The sequence below is a fragment of the Trematomus bernacchii genome, unplaced genomic scaffold (assembly GCF_902827165.1).
Source record: "Trematomus bernacchii unplaced genomic scaffold, fTreBer1.1, whole genome shotgun sequence".
NCBI classification, from domain to species: Eukaryota; Metazoa; Chordata; class Actinopteri; order Perciformes; family Nototheniidae; genus Trematomus; species Trematomus bernacchii.
In genome coordinates, this window is record NW_022987720.1 from 8,713,794 (window position 1) to 8,729,286 (window position 15,493).

Sequence of the window (15,493 nt, forward strand, 5' to 3'; positions counted from 1 at the left end):
CTACCTGGAGCTCCCATCTTCCCTGGGTTGAGTACTCTCATAATTCCCTAACGTGTTCTGCTACTGGTCTCTCCCCGTTTGAGGCTTCTTTGGGGTACCAGCCGCCTCTGTTCCCTGAAGAGGAGAGAGAACTAGCAGTTCCCTCGGTCCAGCAGCATGTTCGTCGTTGTCAAAAGATCTGGAGAGACACTCGCTCTGCTCTCCTCCTGACTTCAGCTCGGAACCAACAGTCGGCCAATCGCCACAGACAGGCTGCTCCTCCTTACGTCCCAGGTCAGTCTGTCTGGTTATCTTCCAGGAACATTCCTCTCCTCATAGAATCGAAGAAGTTGTCTCCACGCTTCATTGGTCCCTTCTCCATTCAAAGGATTATTAACCCCTCTGCAGTCCGGCTGAAGCTTCCCAGAACATTGAGAGTCCATCCTACTTTTCATGTCTCCCAGATTAAGCCTGTTCACACCAGTGACTTGAGCCCTCCGGCCGTTCCCCCTCCTCCCCCCCGAGTCATTGATGACCATCCTGCCTACACAGTGCACCGTCTCATGGACGTCAGGCGCCGGGGCAGGGGCTTACAGTATTTGGTGGACTGGGAGGGTTACGGCCTCGAGGAGCGATGCTGGGTTCCTCGCTCCCGAGTCCTGGACCCTGTAATGATAAGGGCCTTTCACAGGGCTCATCCAGACAAGCCTGGTGGTCGCCAGGAGGCTCCTGTTGAGGGGGGGGTACTGTGAGGATCTGCAGTACTTCCTCCTTCTTTTCCACTTCTATGTTTGTTTGTCTTCCTGGCTGGGCGTGGCTGACCTACATTCTGATTCCCGCCAACTCATCTCCACTGCTGTTGTTCATCTCACTGATTGCCACTACTCACCTGCACCTGCTTAAAACCCTGGTTCCCATCCTCAGACTTCGCCAGTTCTTCGTTTATTCTTCAGTGGTAAACTATCGTCCAGGCCTACTAGCAGTATTCTAGTAAACCCTTTGATACTCCTAGTGAAAGGTTTCCTTTCTAACCCTGCATCTTTATTTCTCCAGATCTACACACACCTGCCGCTCTGCTTGCCACGTCCAGCCTCCAACTCCTCGTCTGAGTTCCCTCCGTGCTTCCGCGCACACCAGCTCATCCAGACTACATTCGCCAGCTCTGGATTCCCGGCTCTCCTCGTCGGTGTTTCCTCCGTGCCTCCACGCACACCAGCTCATCCTGTCTACATTCGCCAGCTCTGGATCTCCGGCTCTCCACGCCGGTGCTTCCTCCGTGCATCTCCGCACCTCCGTCTCCTCCTGAGCTATCCAGCTCCACGTCTGTCTTCTCTGAGCTCCTCTCTACACCTTGCCTGTGCCGTGGTCAAATAAAGACTATTGTTTGACACTTCACCACTGTCTCCGTCTAGTGTTTGCGTAGCGGGTTCTCATCTCCAGTCACTTCTCGGGAAGCGTAACAGTGTGTCCCGCACCGTCGTCTCTTTACAGCACCTTTTCACACCTCCCGACGCCTCCCGCGGCCGATTCAACATGTTTAATCGGCCGCGGGAGGTCAGAGAAAGTCGGGACAAGCAATCACTCTGATTGGTTGTTCACACTACCGCTGCCTGCTGGTAAGGACAGTTATTGCCACTCGTCGACTGAAGTATTTGCGGTGTGTTCGTAGGTGGGCGGCGTAGCCGACGCAGGCGACGTAGCTGACGTAAAAGTCGGGAAAAGCCGGGACGCCTTCGGTACGCGTTCTTTGGTCTCAGGTGGGTGTGTAGCGGCCTTAACACATAGTGAGAACTGCTACTATTTATCTCTCAATATTGTCTGTAAAAAACTTGGTAAAAGTTATTCTTTCAGTGAGACAACAGAGCAAGCTTCTACAGTTGCACTACGTTTTGATAACAGTTAAATATAGAAATACCTAATTTTGAGTTATTTAGACACAATTAACACTTATAGTTTCATGTCTTGTTACATAAGAATAAATCATATTTGTTAAGTGTTATTATGGGAGAATTACTATTCTTGTGGTACTACTGCCTTATTAGGCCCATATTGAGCAGAGCATATTAAGACCAAAACTCATGTACAACAACTTCCTTACTTGCAATAAATAAGCACTAATTAGAGGGTTATTGAAGAAAAACTCTCAACTAATGGCCTATTACTTGTAGAATATGGTCATGTAGAATAAGGCATTAATAAGTGTTTAATAATGACTAATAAAGAGCCAATAAACTGCTAATATGCATGTTAATTAACTGGTTGATGGTTAATTTGTGTACCTTAATATAAAGTGTTACCGAAATTAGTATATAAACGAGTCAAGTAGCTAAGCAAGGAACCATCAGTGACCTCCAGTGAGAAACTTCTGCATCACCGTACAAAATAATTATGTTATAATGCTTTATCAATATTGGCTTTAACACTTGGCTTGAGAATTGAAACGTGTTGTGACTCTCTTAACGTTGTCCTTGTACTCCATGGCTGTCTAAGATAAACTACAACAGGCAGTGGTTTTCTCAATGCCTAAATACAACATGTTTATGTTAAACTGACAAGATTCCCAGAGGCATCATGAATTATGGCTCCTGTCTAGTTATACTCCCATAAAACTTCACAGCGAGGGAGTCGAGGTGAATAAATGGGATGAATGCTGCTTTTTTTCCTTTCTCCTATCAGCAGTCAACATAGGTTTCTTCTTAATTTGACAGGTTTTTCTAACAGTTATTACGTTTTTTTGTGCCAAACCTAGGTATGAGCTGTCATGTATACCCAGATACTTCATAAAGTATCTGGGTAGACATAGTTAAAACATATTGTGATTAGAAAGGTTTGAAAGTAAAACAAATCAGCAATTGAGTCATTTTCTTGCCATCAATACATATACTTTACCATTATGCTTTTTGGGGTTTTCCTCCATTGTACTCCTTTGTTTACTTCCGTAACATGGTGACATCACTATGTTACACTCACCCTTCTATTGGCTAGCACTCCAACACATTGTACGTGATAGGATAAGGGGCGGGACACCTCTAAGCGGTTGACCAACAGAGTCGGCCAGCTAACCAATCAGAGCAGGCTGTTTTCACAATGAGGGTGAAAATAGGTGATACAGCACAGGCAGTATGACAAAAATAAAACATTTGTATACATTAAAGCACTGACTCATGTACCAGTAGGACCACAAATAAAAATATGAACCTACAAATTATAATATATAGTATTCGTAAAATCTTTATACTTTAAAATTGATAAGATACAGATTGGAACAGTTAACCCTTTCATTCATTTTCAATGCAGATTTTCCTGTTCAGAGTTTTCGAGGGCTATAACCTATCCCAGCAAGCATTAGTGAGAGAATGTGTATTCCACATTTTTTACCCGGTTTATACAAATACATTTAGCAGAAAACACAGCCTGAAATAAAGATAGAAAATGTGACATGCTTTATAAATTAGGGTTTTATTGCACGACTACTAAATTAATTTAAATCCGTTTTCCTGATACTTTTTTGACTATTATTAAGATCAATTCGTTCTGAGCCTAACGGATATTTGACCTCCACTATAACAAAGAGTAAGGACTCATTTATCATAATAACGTTTTGATCGTCTCTTCTCTTTTTGCTTCCACTTGTATGAATATGTTTAATTAATCTCTGATGGAAAAATACAGCCATGCTAATCTTCTTAAATCCACAGCCATTTACCTAATCTGTTGATTCATCAGCATCATAAGAACAGTGAGAGCAGAGAGAGGTGACAGGCCAAAAAACTAAACTAAATTACCAACAGTTTGACATAGTTGGCGTGTGTCCACTCTGTTCTAGTCAATGTCAAATCAAAAGGATTTTTTAAATTCAAATTCCCTCCAAAGCTTCTCTCCACTGGTCTAAATGTAATTTGTCCAAAATATCGTGTGACCCATCTCTGATAAACAAAACAATATCTGGAGCCAAAATCATAGATATCTGTGCAACCCTGCGTTTATCTCTGACCTTCCCCGGCAGGTCCTGAACGATCTATTTTGGAAATGCTGAATGAGATTTTAAACCAGATTATTATACATTTCCCTGGTTGTCCCTGATATCCCTATCTGATCTAAAGATATTTGTTCAGAATACAAAAGACACAAGACAAATCTCCTCAGCGTATAATTTCTCTGTGAATGGTTTGGCTGCTCCTCTTAAACATTTGAACAGCTTGTAACATTAGACCACTACAGAGTCACAAAAACACAACAAACATCCTGTTAGCTCAATTCAAACCCATCATGAGAACGACTAGTTATTCTTCTGTCTGAATCTGGCACAGCTCCACGTAGCCTGACATTGAGTAATGGAAATTGAGTTAATTAACAGGGCAAGACCATTTTCTCCATCGCAAAAGTCCAGATAACACACTTTACACTGTAAAAATCCCCAAGAAAAACTACCAGCACAATGATGGTTTTATGATGACATTTACTGTCTTTAATCCCTGATGGGAAAGACAGGATGGATGGTAATATGCTGGAGGCTTTAAACTCAAGCATCCCTACAGGTATTAGTCTGAGAGTAGCAGTAAAGATATGCTTGATCCTTCCTTTTTGAACAAACGTGACAAAGTCGCGTGCTTGCTACTCAATCTGGACTTTTGTTGCTGAGACATTTAGGGAACAAACACTGAAGCCAGAGTTGCATTTAGTAAACCTCTATGGGACAGCAGAGGGTACAAACTACTCTTGCGTTCGTGCCATTGCATTTGCAAATATCAAATAAAATATTAATGGACAAAAGATTGCACTCTTTCAATCCCCGAATCTCACAATTCTTTTTTCAACCACAATCTGAGAGAGTCTTGAAAAATGTATTTTGCTTTTGATGTTTGTTAATGCCCTTCACATTAAACTCTTACTGACAAAACAACACCTATACTAAGAGAAGTCTGTATAAGTGTGAATCAACCAACGGGCCTACAGGTGTAAATAGTGAAGGAGATGCTGAAGTGCCTTAAACCTGCATTCTATTTTAACAGCCAAAAGGGGAACTGGTTGCAAAACTGGTTGCAGATTCTATAGAAGTCTATGAGAAAATGATCATCAACATCTGATTAATTACCTTGGTAATGAGTTATTGGTCTCAATAGGTAGTTTCAAGTCTTCATCAATGCAGCATGATGTTGTTTTTTATAAATGATGGTCTCCTTTGATTTACAAGACGCTAACAAGGCCAAATCAGGTTTGGGTTTTGTCTATGTTTTCTTCTTAAAAGTTTAACTGTGTTTTCACTTTTTTAAAGGAAATTGTTACATTTGGTAGCTCTAAATTGTACTTAGCCCCACCCTCTTACGGCACTTCTATTTTCCAAAAACCAAAACGCCAATGACCAAACCGCCAAATTAGTCCACACATCATTATGTTTCTTCACGGTAGCTATATCCTTCTTATATTCAGTCTTTGGTTATAACATATCAAACACGTGTGTTTGTATGTTGGACTCTTTTGACAAAAAATCATTGGTTGCTCCATTTTCTGAAGGTCAAATAAGATTCCTAATTCCTGCAGTGAGTGTGAGAAAGTTCCACTGTTGGCCATATCTGAACCTGTCCGTTGATTTACTGCTCTATTCTTTATGGTATAGTTTTCTATATCATGGCCATGTGATAAATGGCCACCCCACGCTGTCATAAAAAAGACCAAGCCATTGTCCAGCAGCGTTTTCTACCAAGGTTCACCGAAAGTGAAAACATAATGGTGGCTTCTCAGGCCAAGCCACACGTGATTTATGCTGACCCATGATACAGAAGCACACCAAACAGATTCACTCTGTGATATTAGTTTCTGTCTCTCCCTACACTCCTCCCCATGGCACTGTAGCATTTTTAAGACATTCACGACATTACATTTACAATACATGACAAGTGATTGATCTGCCACGGGATGAAAACCTATGCGGAGAAATATCAATAAATCTGATCTGATCTTTACTGCTCTCTGACCAAGGGCTGGTGGGTAATCCTAATATGTCTTGTACATTGTTCACATACTGCAACAGGAATCAATTGAAGGGTATTCAGGCTTTGGCTGGTATCTGTGTGCATTAAAGGATTTAAATATTCAGGGGAGGAGTGGAGCTGAACTGAGGAGTTGGATTTTCTGACTGTATAGTATCAGAGCGGCCGTGATCAGCAGGTTTTAAATGCCACAGCAGATGGAAAGCTGTGTCGTTGTGCTTTATTACAGTTCTGCCTTTGAAATCCCATCTAGTGCTGAAGCAAAGCTCCCTGCCCAGCATATGTAGTATTACTATGATTGTGTATGTCACACTGTCTTTACATTAAAACAATCAAAACTGAATAGTTTGATAATGCAGTAGGGGAATCAACACAATTCAAACAAGATCATCAAAGAAAGATTTGTTTCTCTCAAGGACACAAGTCCTTGTGCTTGCCAGTCAAAGGGACAGATGTTTGATATATCTCTCTCCTCTTTGCTTTATCACTTTTATTCCATTTAGTGCAACACTCCATCACACGGCTCTCTCTTTGTCTGCACGCCGTGTAGCGAAATTGAACAGATTGTATGTGCAAGTGTTTGGAGCGTAATAATGTGTGCGGGGCTGCAGATTACAATGGCATTGTGAATCTAATCCATTTTGCCACAACACATGGGCGGATGTTTACCTGAAGCTTAAGGACCTAGACAAGGCGATCGGATATTAATATTCCTACTTTGACCCTGCTGGCTGACCTGGATATTAACCCGCAGTGGAAGGTGAGCCGCAGTGTGAAGGAAGAATCCTTCGTCAGCCTCATGTGGGTCCGTATATGGAGCAGGGATCAGTGTAAGACCCTAGTTAATCTGAAACCGCGGTTGCCCGTGCAGAACAAGACCACGCCCCGCCCCCCACCCCCGCCACCTGTCCAGCTGTCATCAGCCTGCCCTCCCAGTTGACTCGGTGGCTGCCCACACATACAGCTGACCTCTGACATACACACACATGTACACATGCTTTAATCCACATATGAGCATACCACTTTGTTTTTAATCTATCCTGTGTGTGTGTGTGTGTGTGTGTGTGTGTGTGTGTGTGTGTGTGTGTGTGTGTGTGTGTGTGTGTGTGTGTGTGTGTGTGTGTGTGTGTGTGTGTGTGTGTGTGTGTGTGTGTGTGTGTGTGTGTGTGTGTGTGTGTGTGTGTGTGTGTGTGCGAGCATGGGGTCTTATCAGTGCTTTGAAATGTACTGACAATGTATTCTTCCTCTGTTCTTCCTGCTTATGTGTTTAAAGCAGCCACCTATAAAATAAACACGATACATTTAAAGGGCCAGTGCATTTAAGACAACACTGCGTACTGTTTGTGGTATTAAGTCATCCAGATAATTTTTTTAACCTTAACTTGATATGATTTGCAAAATGAATGCAAAATCTCAACTGCTTAATGTTTTAAAAAGATAAATAAAAAGAAGACAGCAAGGTCAACCATAATAACATTTGCAATTCATATGTCTGATGACAATCCTTCACACAGATCACAGAATATAAGGAGTATGAATCGTTTTTATCTTAACAACCTGTACGTTTGCTCGCCTCTTTTAAAAGCTGAAATGTGGACCCTTGGGGCTGAAAAGCATCAAATCTGATTTGCAGCTATCGCATATTGCTCTCCTTAAAGCTTTGAAGAATATCTGTCCTTTGAACTGATATAAATATTCCACCTTTCTTTATCCAGATAGATTGAATTGCTGATCAAAACACCAAAAACAGCATCAAACATAACACAACAAAGATACAAAAAAGAAAAAACCTCTTTAAAGCTGCAGGTGATTGAAATATATTTTATTATGAGCAGCTCGTTTTAAAGAGAAGAATAATTGCAATCGATGTAAATGTCACAAATATTGATTTGAAATTTAATTAAATCATGATATAATATTTTTTATGAGGAGGAATGTATGAGAATAACAAAAAAAAACATAGAATAAGACTTACCAGAAAAATAAGTACTTACAGTAGTATCATGTACCACAGCATTTTTGCTGTTATTGCTGTCTGGCTGCCTGACTCAGTGTCGTGGTAGTGACAGACAGGTCGTGTCCTTATAATTGTTAAAACATGTAAAACTGCTCAATGGAAAGCAATCAGAGCATGTCTCAGACAACTCTGGCTTTTACAGTTTTCTCCAGAGATGATGTATTGATTTTTTGCCGCGATAAACAGTCTCCAGGAGAGTGAAAACCATTTTTCATATTTTGGGAAGGGTGTATATGCAACTCCGAGTATGAGTCGACAGCCAAAAGTTGTGCCTGTTTTTAGCACAGCTCTCCAGGTCTGCTGAGCATGTTGGCTGTATTTGTTAGGTGTCGACGGAGAGTGACAAGAGGGATTGGGAAAGGGATAGAAGAGATGTGACAAAGGTAGGCCAGAATAAAAACCTAAACTACGTCACCATCTCAAGCTGCCTCTGCCAACTGAACCACCAGGACGCCTGGTCACTTTTTGTTAGACACTCCTGCAGAGCATCCAGCCTGATTAGTTAAGATTCATCACGCAAAGTCAAACTGCTCTTCCTGCTTGGACGCTGCGAGACGTACCTCATCCCCACCACCCTCCACTTTGCAGGCTTCATTTCTAAGGTTATCGGTGTCATCATCCTTCATTGAAACGCTCCCCACCGTGTCGCCGCTCGGGGCTAATTGTGAAAAATTAAGTGGCACACATGCAGCGTTGAATAAAAAGCAATTAGGCTAATCAATTTCATGTATTACATATTGCATATGCACCCACCCGTGCCACACAAGTGCACAAACACTCAGGTTGGTATCGGTATCCACAAGAGGCAAAAGAATGACAGGGAAACAGAGGCGATGCCCCCCTCCCCACCACCACCAATTCTTCAGCCCACGGCGTGTCAGTTTTCCTTCTCAACAGGGACAGGACGTTAGACGACTTGCAAGCGGCGATGCGCCATGAATATAAATGGGCCGGGAGTCTCTGTTGTGCCCGTGAGCGCAGCCATAAACTTGGGGAGGGAGAGCAACACAGCCTGCCAGACTTCTTCAGCCCCGAGTTTAAGATCTCATCAGATAGCCCCGCATAGTACGAGAGCACCCCAAGGACTTGTTCACCTGCGTTATCGCAACACCGATCTGCACTTGAACACGTAAAAGTGGCCCGTCAAATTGGCGGGAAAAAGGATCACATGTTGTCGCAGCATTGCCTGATTCAGAATGAGATTTACTACTCCTCTCCTATGACCTTGGATAAATTGCTCTGATGTCCTGCAACCTCCATCCCGCCCCCCGCAGTAAATATTTTACAAACTCGATTCCTGATGAGAACCGATAAGAAAATGCCGGGTACCGGGTACCCATACAAAATACACAATTTCGGTTCTGCTTAACGGTTCCTAAATGCGGTAGACTAACCCTTTAGTATTGCAAAGAAAGCCTACATATCTGCACGGACGTAGGCTAAGGCTGCGTAGCTATCTGTAAGGACCTGTAGTAACGTGACGACGTCACGCATCAACGGAACAGCAGCGTGTGATTTGATTTGTTTAGATACCCAACAGCATGCACGGCTCGGGCTCAGTCACCTCATAACACCAAATATGGATCGCGGTAAACGCTCAAAAGTGTGGCTCCACTACACACAAAAAGAGAAAGGCAAGGCACAGTGCAATGCCTGTGGCAAGCTAATAGCTTGTTCGTCAGGTTGCACTTCTAATTTAAGCAAACATTTAAGACAGCACGGCATCGAGATAAAATAATGTACAGTCTTTAATGGCTTGCGGTCTCCGAGCCCGAGTATGGCATCAATAGCCAGCACTAGCACCCCGGACCCGCCGCTTGCATGTCCAGAAGTGCCAGGTACAGCTAGCCGCGACACACCGTTCTCTTTGGCATTAAAAGGAAAGCTGACCAGAGAAAAAACGGAGGAGTTTCACAGAGCGGTAACCGCATTTGTTGTCAAAGAGCTACATCCCTTCTCGGTTGTCGAAGCTCCGTCATTTAGGTATGCAAGGTTAAAAAAGAAATGTGACGATAGTAGGGTACTTGTTCAGTAAAAGCCAGGTACTGTTATAAAACGTATGTCAGTAGGTTTCCTGCTGCTACCTCAGTTGAAATAAAGCACAGCTATTGTGTATTTCTTTTATTTATAAAAATGTCAGTTAAAAGCTTGAAAAAATAAAGATATTTTTGCTATCTAAACATTTGACCTCTTTCTTTTACAATTTTGGAATCGAAACGGGGAATCGATAAGAACCGGAATCGATAAGCAGAATCGGAATCGGAATCGATACATTTCAAACGATACCCATCCCTACTTGTGACTGGCTGTCAATCAGCACAATAGCCATTTGAAACAGTTGTCTATGCAAGCTTACCCCAATTGTTTTTGTCTCCTGTGTCCTGTCAGCCACCTCCCGCTCCCTCCTACTCATCTGCAGAGACAGTGAAGACGGCGTGAGGTTCGCTCTTTTAAGAATTGATTAAGCACAAAGGCTCTAAGTGTCCGTGGAAGAGCTGGACAGCTGACAAAGCAGCTGCTAACCTAGAGATACAAACCCAGAGGTCGTTTTAGTCTGCCCGCAGGCTGCAAAAAGACGCAAAGATGCTCCAATACAACAACTCAGCAGGTCGACATTTTCCTTGAAAGTCCGACACTCATTTAATAGGATGTTGCCCCAGGATTGGGCGCCATGAAGGAATCTTTTTTCTTGTGATTAAGCCATCTTTGGCAACCACATGTTTCAAACTTTTAAACTTTAGTTGTTTCTGTAGATGCTGTTGGTTTCTTCTTTACTATCAGTTCAAGTTCTAACAACTTTTATAACAGATTAGTTATTATTTTAAACTACTTAAAGTGTCAGAATCCCAGGTTCTCAACCCAACGGGATTATTTAAGATGCTTCATTTTCACCTTATTGTTGAAGTCATTCATCAAAATATCTTGTCATTGACTATTTTTTTGTTAACTTTCTTCACGTTTCTGCTCTCCAACCCACGTCCTCTTGTAATTCCACTAGACAAACAACAAGCATAAATTATATCACATCCTTTATTAAGTATAAACTAGGAGACACTGGATGAATAAAACAGCAAATGCAGCATCCAGCATGAGTTGACTGACTAAAATGATTCAGCCAAAAATCAAGCAGAACACTAGAGTTCATGTAAATATGAAAATATCAATAATGATTCATAAGTTAAATTCATGGGAGGAGGCTTTGCTAGCTGCAATGCACCCATGTTCAGTATGTGTTACACTGCAAGAACATCAGATAAATACAGATTGTGTGACACGCTGACTTTTAACAGCACACCCAAAGGCAAAGCTAAGTTAATTACTATGTAAATGAATGTGTGTGTGTGTAAAGTAGAGCTGCATTGATTAGTCAGCTAATAGATAACTCATTAGTAGAAGGAATGTTAAAAAAAAATGCTGTTTTATCCTCTCAAATATGTAGATTTCCACTGTTTTATTTCACATTAAAGAAAATATCCTTGAGTTTGGACAGACAAAACCATTGAACATTCTTAACTTCTCTTTTTAGACCAAAACGATTAATTGAGAAAATGATCAGTAGATTAATCAATAATGCTAATTATCATTGCATCCCTTGTGTTAAATTCCCGTGCATAATGAAAGTAAGCAATGCCTCATCCTGTCCTGGTAATGTAACACTATAATTGATCACAGCTGTCTCTAAGGTTATATCAACATCTATTTACAAGACTAGTAACCCTGCATGACAAACTGTAAGTGATGCATGTGTTAACATGTCAGGTTTACGTAACCGCGGCTACCTTTGTCAGGACAATCTGAGGTTAACCTTGACAGTAAGGTCGTTTTGTCCTCACTTCTCTACTGAGGGTATTATATTAATGAGGGTCCTTTGACTATAACATAATAGACTAACAATTCATTTTACTATCAATTCATCTGCAAATCCTTTTCTAGATTAATATTTCTATAAAATCATACTTTTTTTACATTTTAAAATATTTGATTCCAAAACACACGGATATTCAGTTTTAATTATAAATATTCTTAGAAAAGCAGGATGTCTCAAATTTGTTAGAGGCTAAAACTGGATTTTTGTATCCATTTGTGCATGTAAATGTACTATAATCATTACTTTCTCATTACAATAGTAGGCAATTGCTTTTCTCTCAATGGACTAATCATTGCAGCTCCACAGTTTATGGGTACAGTGGTGTTTTGGGTGTGATGCCAAAACCAAATAAATGTGCTTAATCACTGAATGTTTCAGCTGTGTTATTGATCAGGCTCCTCCCTCAGCCTGACGTCCAGAAGCAGACTCCTCCATCATGGTCAATGGTGTGTGACCTTGTGTATAGTGTGTGTGTCTGTGTTTCTCTCTCTCTCTCTGTGTGTGTGTGTGTGTGTGTGTGTGTGTGTCTGTGTTTCTCTCTCTCTCTCTCTGTGTGTGTGTGTGTGTGTGTGTGTGTGTGTGTGTGTGTGTGTCTGTGTTTCTCTCTCTCTCTCTCTGTGTGTGTGTGTGTGTGTGTGTGTGTGTGTGTGTGTGTGTGTGTGTGTGTGTGTGTGTGTGTGTGTGTGTGTGTGTGTGTGTGTGTGTGTGTGTGTGTCTGTGTTTCTCTCTCTCTCTCTCTGTGTGTGTGGTGTGTGTGTGTGTGTGTGTGTGTGTGTGTGTGTGTATGTGTGTGTGTGTGTGTGTGTGTGTGTGTGTGTGTGTGTGTGTATTTGGCTGCATCAGGCTGTGTGATGTGCTGAGAATCCTTGCATCTGTTTCTCCTGTCACATGTTGCCTTGGCGTGCACACAAAAACACACTCGCAGTCACACACATGCTTGTAGCTATTGCTCTCATATACATACAGTATAACTACATCCAATTACTGGAGCTAGGATATGGTTGGCATAACATAATGAACAGCCATTTTTCACCTGCCTAAATGGTGACACACTGTTCACATCAGCTCATTCTAAACTCCCTTTTATTCAAGCCAATGGAGAAAAAGCACATTTCATCAGGACAGAGTTAAACCTCCACCTGGAGGGATGGATGAATGGAAGATTTTGTCAAAAATTATAACCAATAAGGAATAATTAACGCCACTAACTGCTGATGTCTGACGTATTTTATCTTGAGGCAATTTCATCAAATTTGGCACAAACATCTACTTGGACTTGAATTGGTTTTAATCTGGGTTTAGTCATGGATCAAGAATTCATATGCTATTAGTGTCAATTTGTCAAAAGTGTCTTAAAGGATAAAGTTATGTTTTTTTTGGACACACTCTTAACATCTTATGAATCACAAATGAATAGTTTGCTTCAGGACTGAAATAATATACATCTGAAAGAAACAGTTAACCACCAGACATATGCAACCTATGATGAGGTAGGCTCTCTTTGATCTGGCCATAAAACTAAAAGGTTTTCAAACTCCTGTTGTAGAGAAACCGTTCATGAATTTCTTTTTTAGAGATTGCTTCATTTGTGAGTAGATGTATGCTTCTCAGATTGTTTCTTTCTAATAGTTTAATAGAGAACAGATACAACTATGAAGTATTTTACAAACAAAAATCTTGTTAATCCTATCTTTTGAATCATTTGGCAACCCTTTAAATATGTCTTTCATTAAGATTTAAGATTGTCTAACCCTTACCCTAGATGTTGGGAATCACTTTTCTAAACACTAACAAGATAATATTGTTTTTGTAATTTGGTTGAACTGCCCCTTTAAAATCAGGCAGGTATATCTAACCCATCCCAACGATGATTATAACATAATCAGTTTAATTACATATCCCCCATTGAAGATCCTTTCGCATGCGTTCCACATTTGTATGCTGTGTAGATAAAACATGCTTTTCCTCCATGCGGTACCCGACTAGATACAACTACAGATAAAAGTAAGATGTGTTTATTTTGTAATTAGGGTAAGCTGAGCCTTTAGATTAAATGCTGGATAATTGCCAAAGAAGTGGAAATGAGACTGAATTATTGGAAACCATCACTCTGATCTATAGGACGTCCCAGTGCCAGAACCAATCAAGTCAACATTTCAATACATTCCTTGACCTCTCATTCTCACACTCATATCTCTTACCAATACGTTTCATTTCGACAGACGTTTGCGGTCCATGACAGAATAATCTAACTGGTACTTTGAGATAAAAGGCCTGTTACTCAGTCACATCAGCTGTTATGGATGGATTCAGCCGTGTGTTGAGCTCGCAGTGCAGACGGCACCTTGACAATGTGTAATCAGGACACACATTGCTGATAAGCAGCTGCTTCTACGTGTTATTACACTTTGTCGCTGATGATTTAGCCGCAATCATGTGGCAGTGTTGATAGGAAATATGGCTTTGTCCCTGTTCTGCTCTGCTGCTCTTTTGTTGCCTTTTTATTTATCGCCTCGCCTTGATTGTTTCTCCGGGTAAACCTAAAAGGTCCCTCACCTCTACAAAGCTATCAGATGAGTTCCTGTTCATCATTCATTATGTGACATGTCAATCACTTTCAACATTCCAATTAGAGATATAAAACTTGTTCTGTATTCATGGAGCCAAAGTGCCAGAACGGATCATTCAGTAATTACAGGAACCTCTCCTTCTCTGGCATCCTGAAAAGTCACTCTTCAGTGGCAGTTCAATTTCCCATGCAGCAGCGGCATCATCCAGGGTCCGGCAGGCAGGTATCAAAGCCCCTCTCAGCTGCTCTAACTGTTTACAATGACGCATCGATCCGCTCTGCTTAATCCCCCCGGTAGCTCGCTGAGTTAAAGCAACAGTTACAGCCACCACACACACCTACAGCGGGCACAAAAGCCCAACACAGTGTGCCGTCTGATCCGCCCGACAAGGATCCTGTCGAGCCCCGCTTTTGATCTGATCCTCTGCGCTCAGACAATTCCTCTATTGACATTCAGACGAAAGAAGGAGGATGGGGAAGGAGAGGGGTGCTACTTAAAACTACAACACCTCTTCAAACACAAACAAAAAGAAGCAGAAAGCATTTCTACACTCAGTTTTTGAAACTGGAAAAACAGCATTTGGGGATTTTTAACCTTAAGCAGATAAATGTGGAGAGTAAAGTGATGACACATCTAAGTGCAGCAGTAAGTGGAAGATGAAGGTGATCTTACCTGTGTCGGCAATCCACATCCAGCCCTGGCTCGTCACCACTCATCCCGTGTCTGCTGCTTCAGCCGTCCTGTTCCCGTTTTCTCCCCTTTTTTTTTTTTACCTCCTCTCCTGTCTTTTTCTCATCCTTCTTTCTCTCCCCTTTGGCCCTCTTCTTCTCTTCCTCTCCCTCCTTCGTCCTCTCCCTCCTCCCTTCCTCTTCCTCTCTCCCTGCACTTGTTTGAGTCTATTTCAGTGGCAGCAACAGAGGAGCCCGCTGCGTCGGTAGCATGGTTTCCAGCACTTTGGCAGAAGGTCACATTATCACTCGCTGGTGAAAAAGAGGGGAGGGAAGAAGAAGAGGAGGAGCAGGAGGAGGATGGATGGAGTGATGGAGGGAGATCGAAGTGAACAGGTGCC

The 15,493-nt window shown here is 41.8% G+C and overlaps 1 protein-coding gene across 2 annotated transcripts in view; it reads right to left on the bottom strand.

Annotated features, from left to right (window-relative positions):
- The window catches only part of grin2ca (glutamate receptor, ionotropic, N-methyl D-aspartate 2Ca), a 95,275-nt gene extending 80,023 nt beyond the window's left edge, over positions 1-15,252 (bottom strand). Inside the window, exons 1-2 of one of the 2 annotated variants that reach the window (XM_034144170.1) lie at positions 15,097-15,252; positions 10,343-10,399 (exon numbers count right to left, since the gene is read on the bottom strand). The gene's annotated coding sequence lies outside the window, so the exon portion shown is untranslated. The remainder of the gene's footprint in view (positions 1-10,342; positions 10,400-15,096) is intronic. The other variant, XM_034144172.1, reaches the window with a different exon arrangement.
- Between the last annotated feature and the right edge of the window lie 241 nt (positions 15,253-15,493).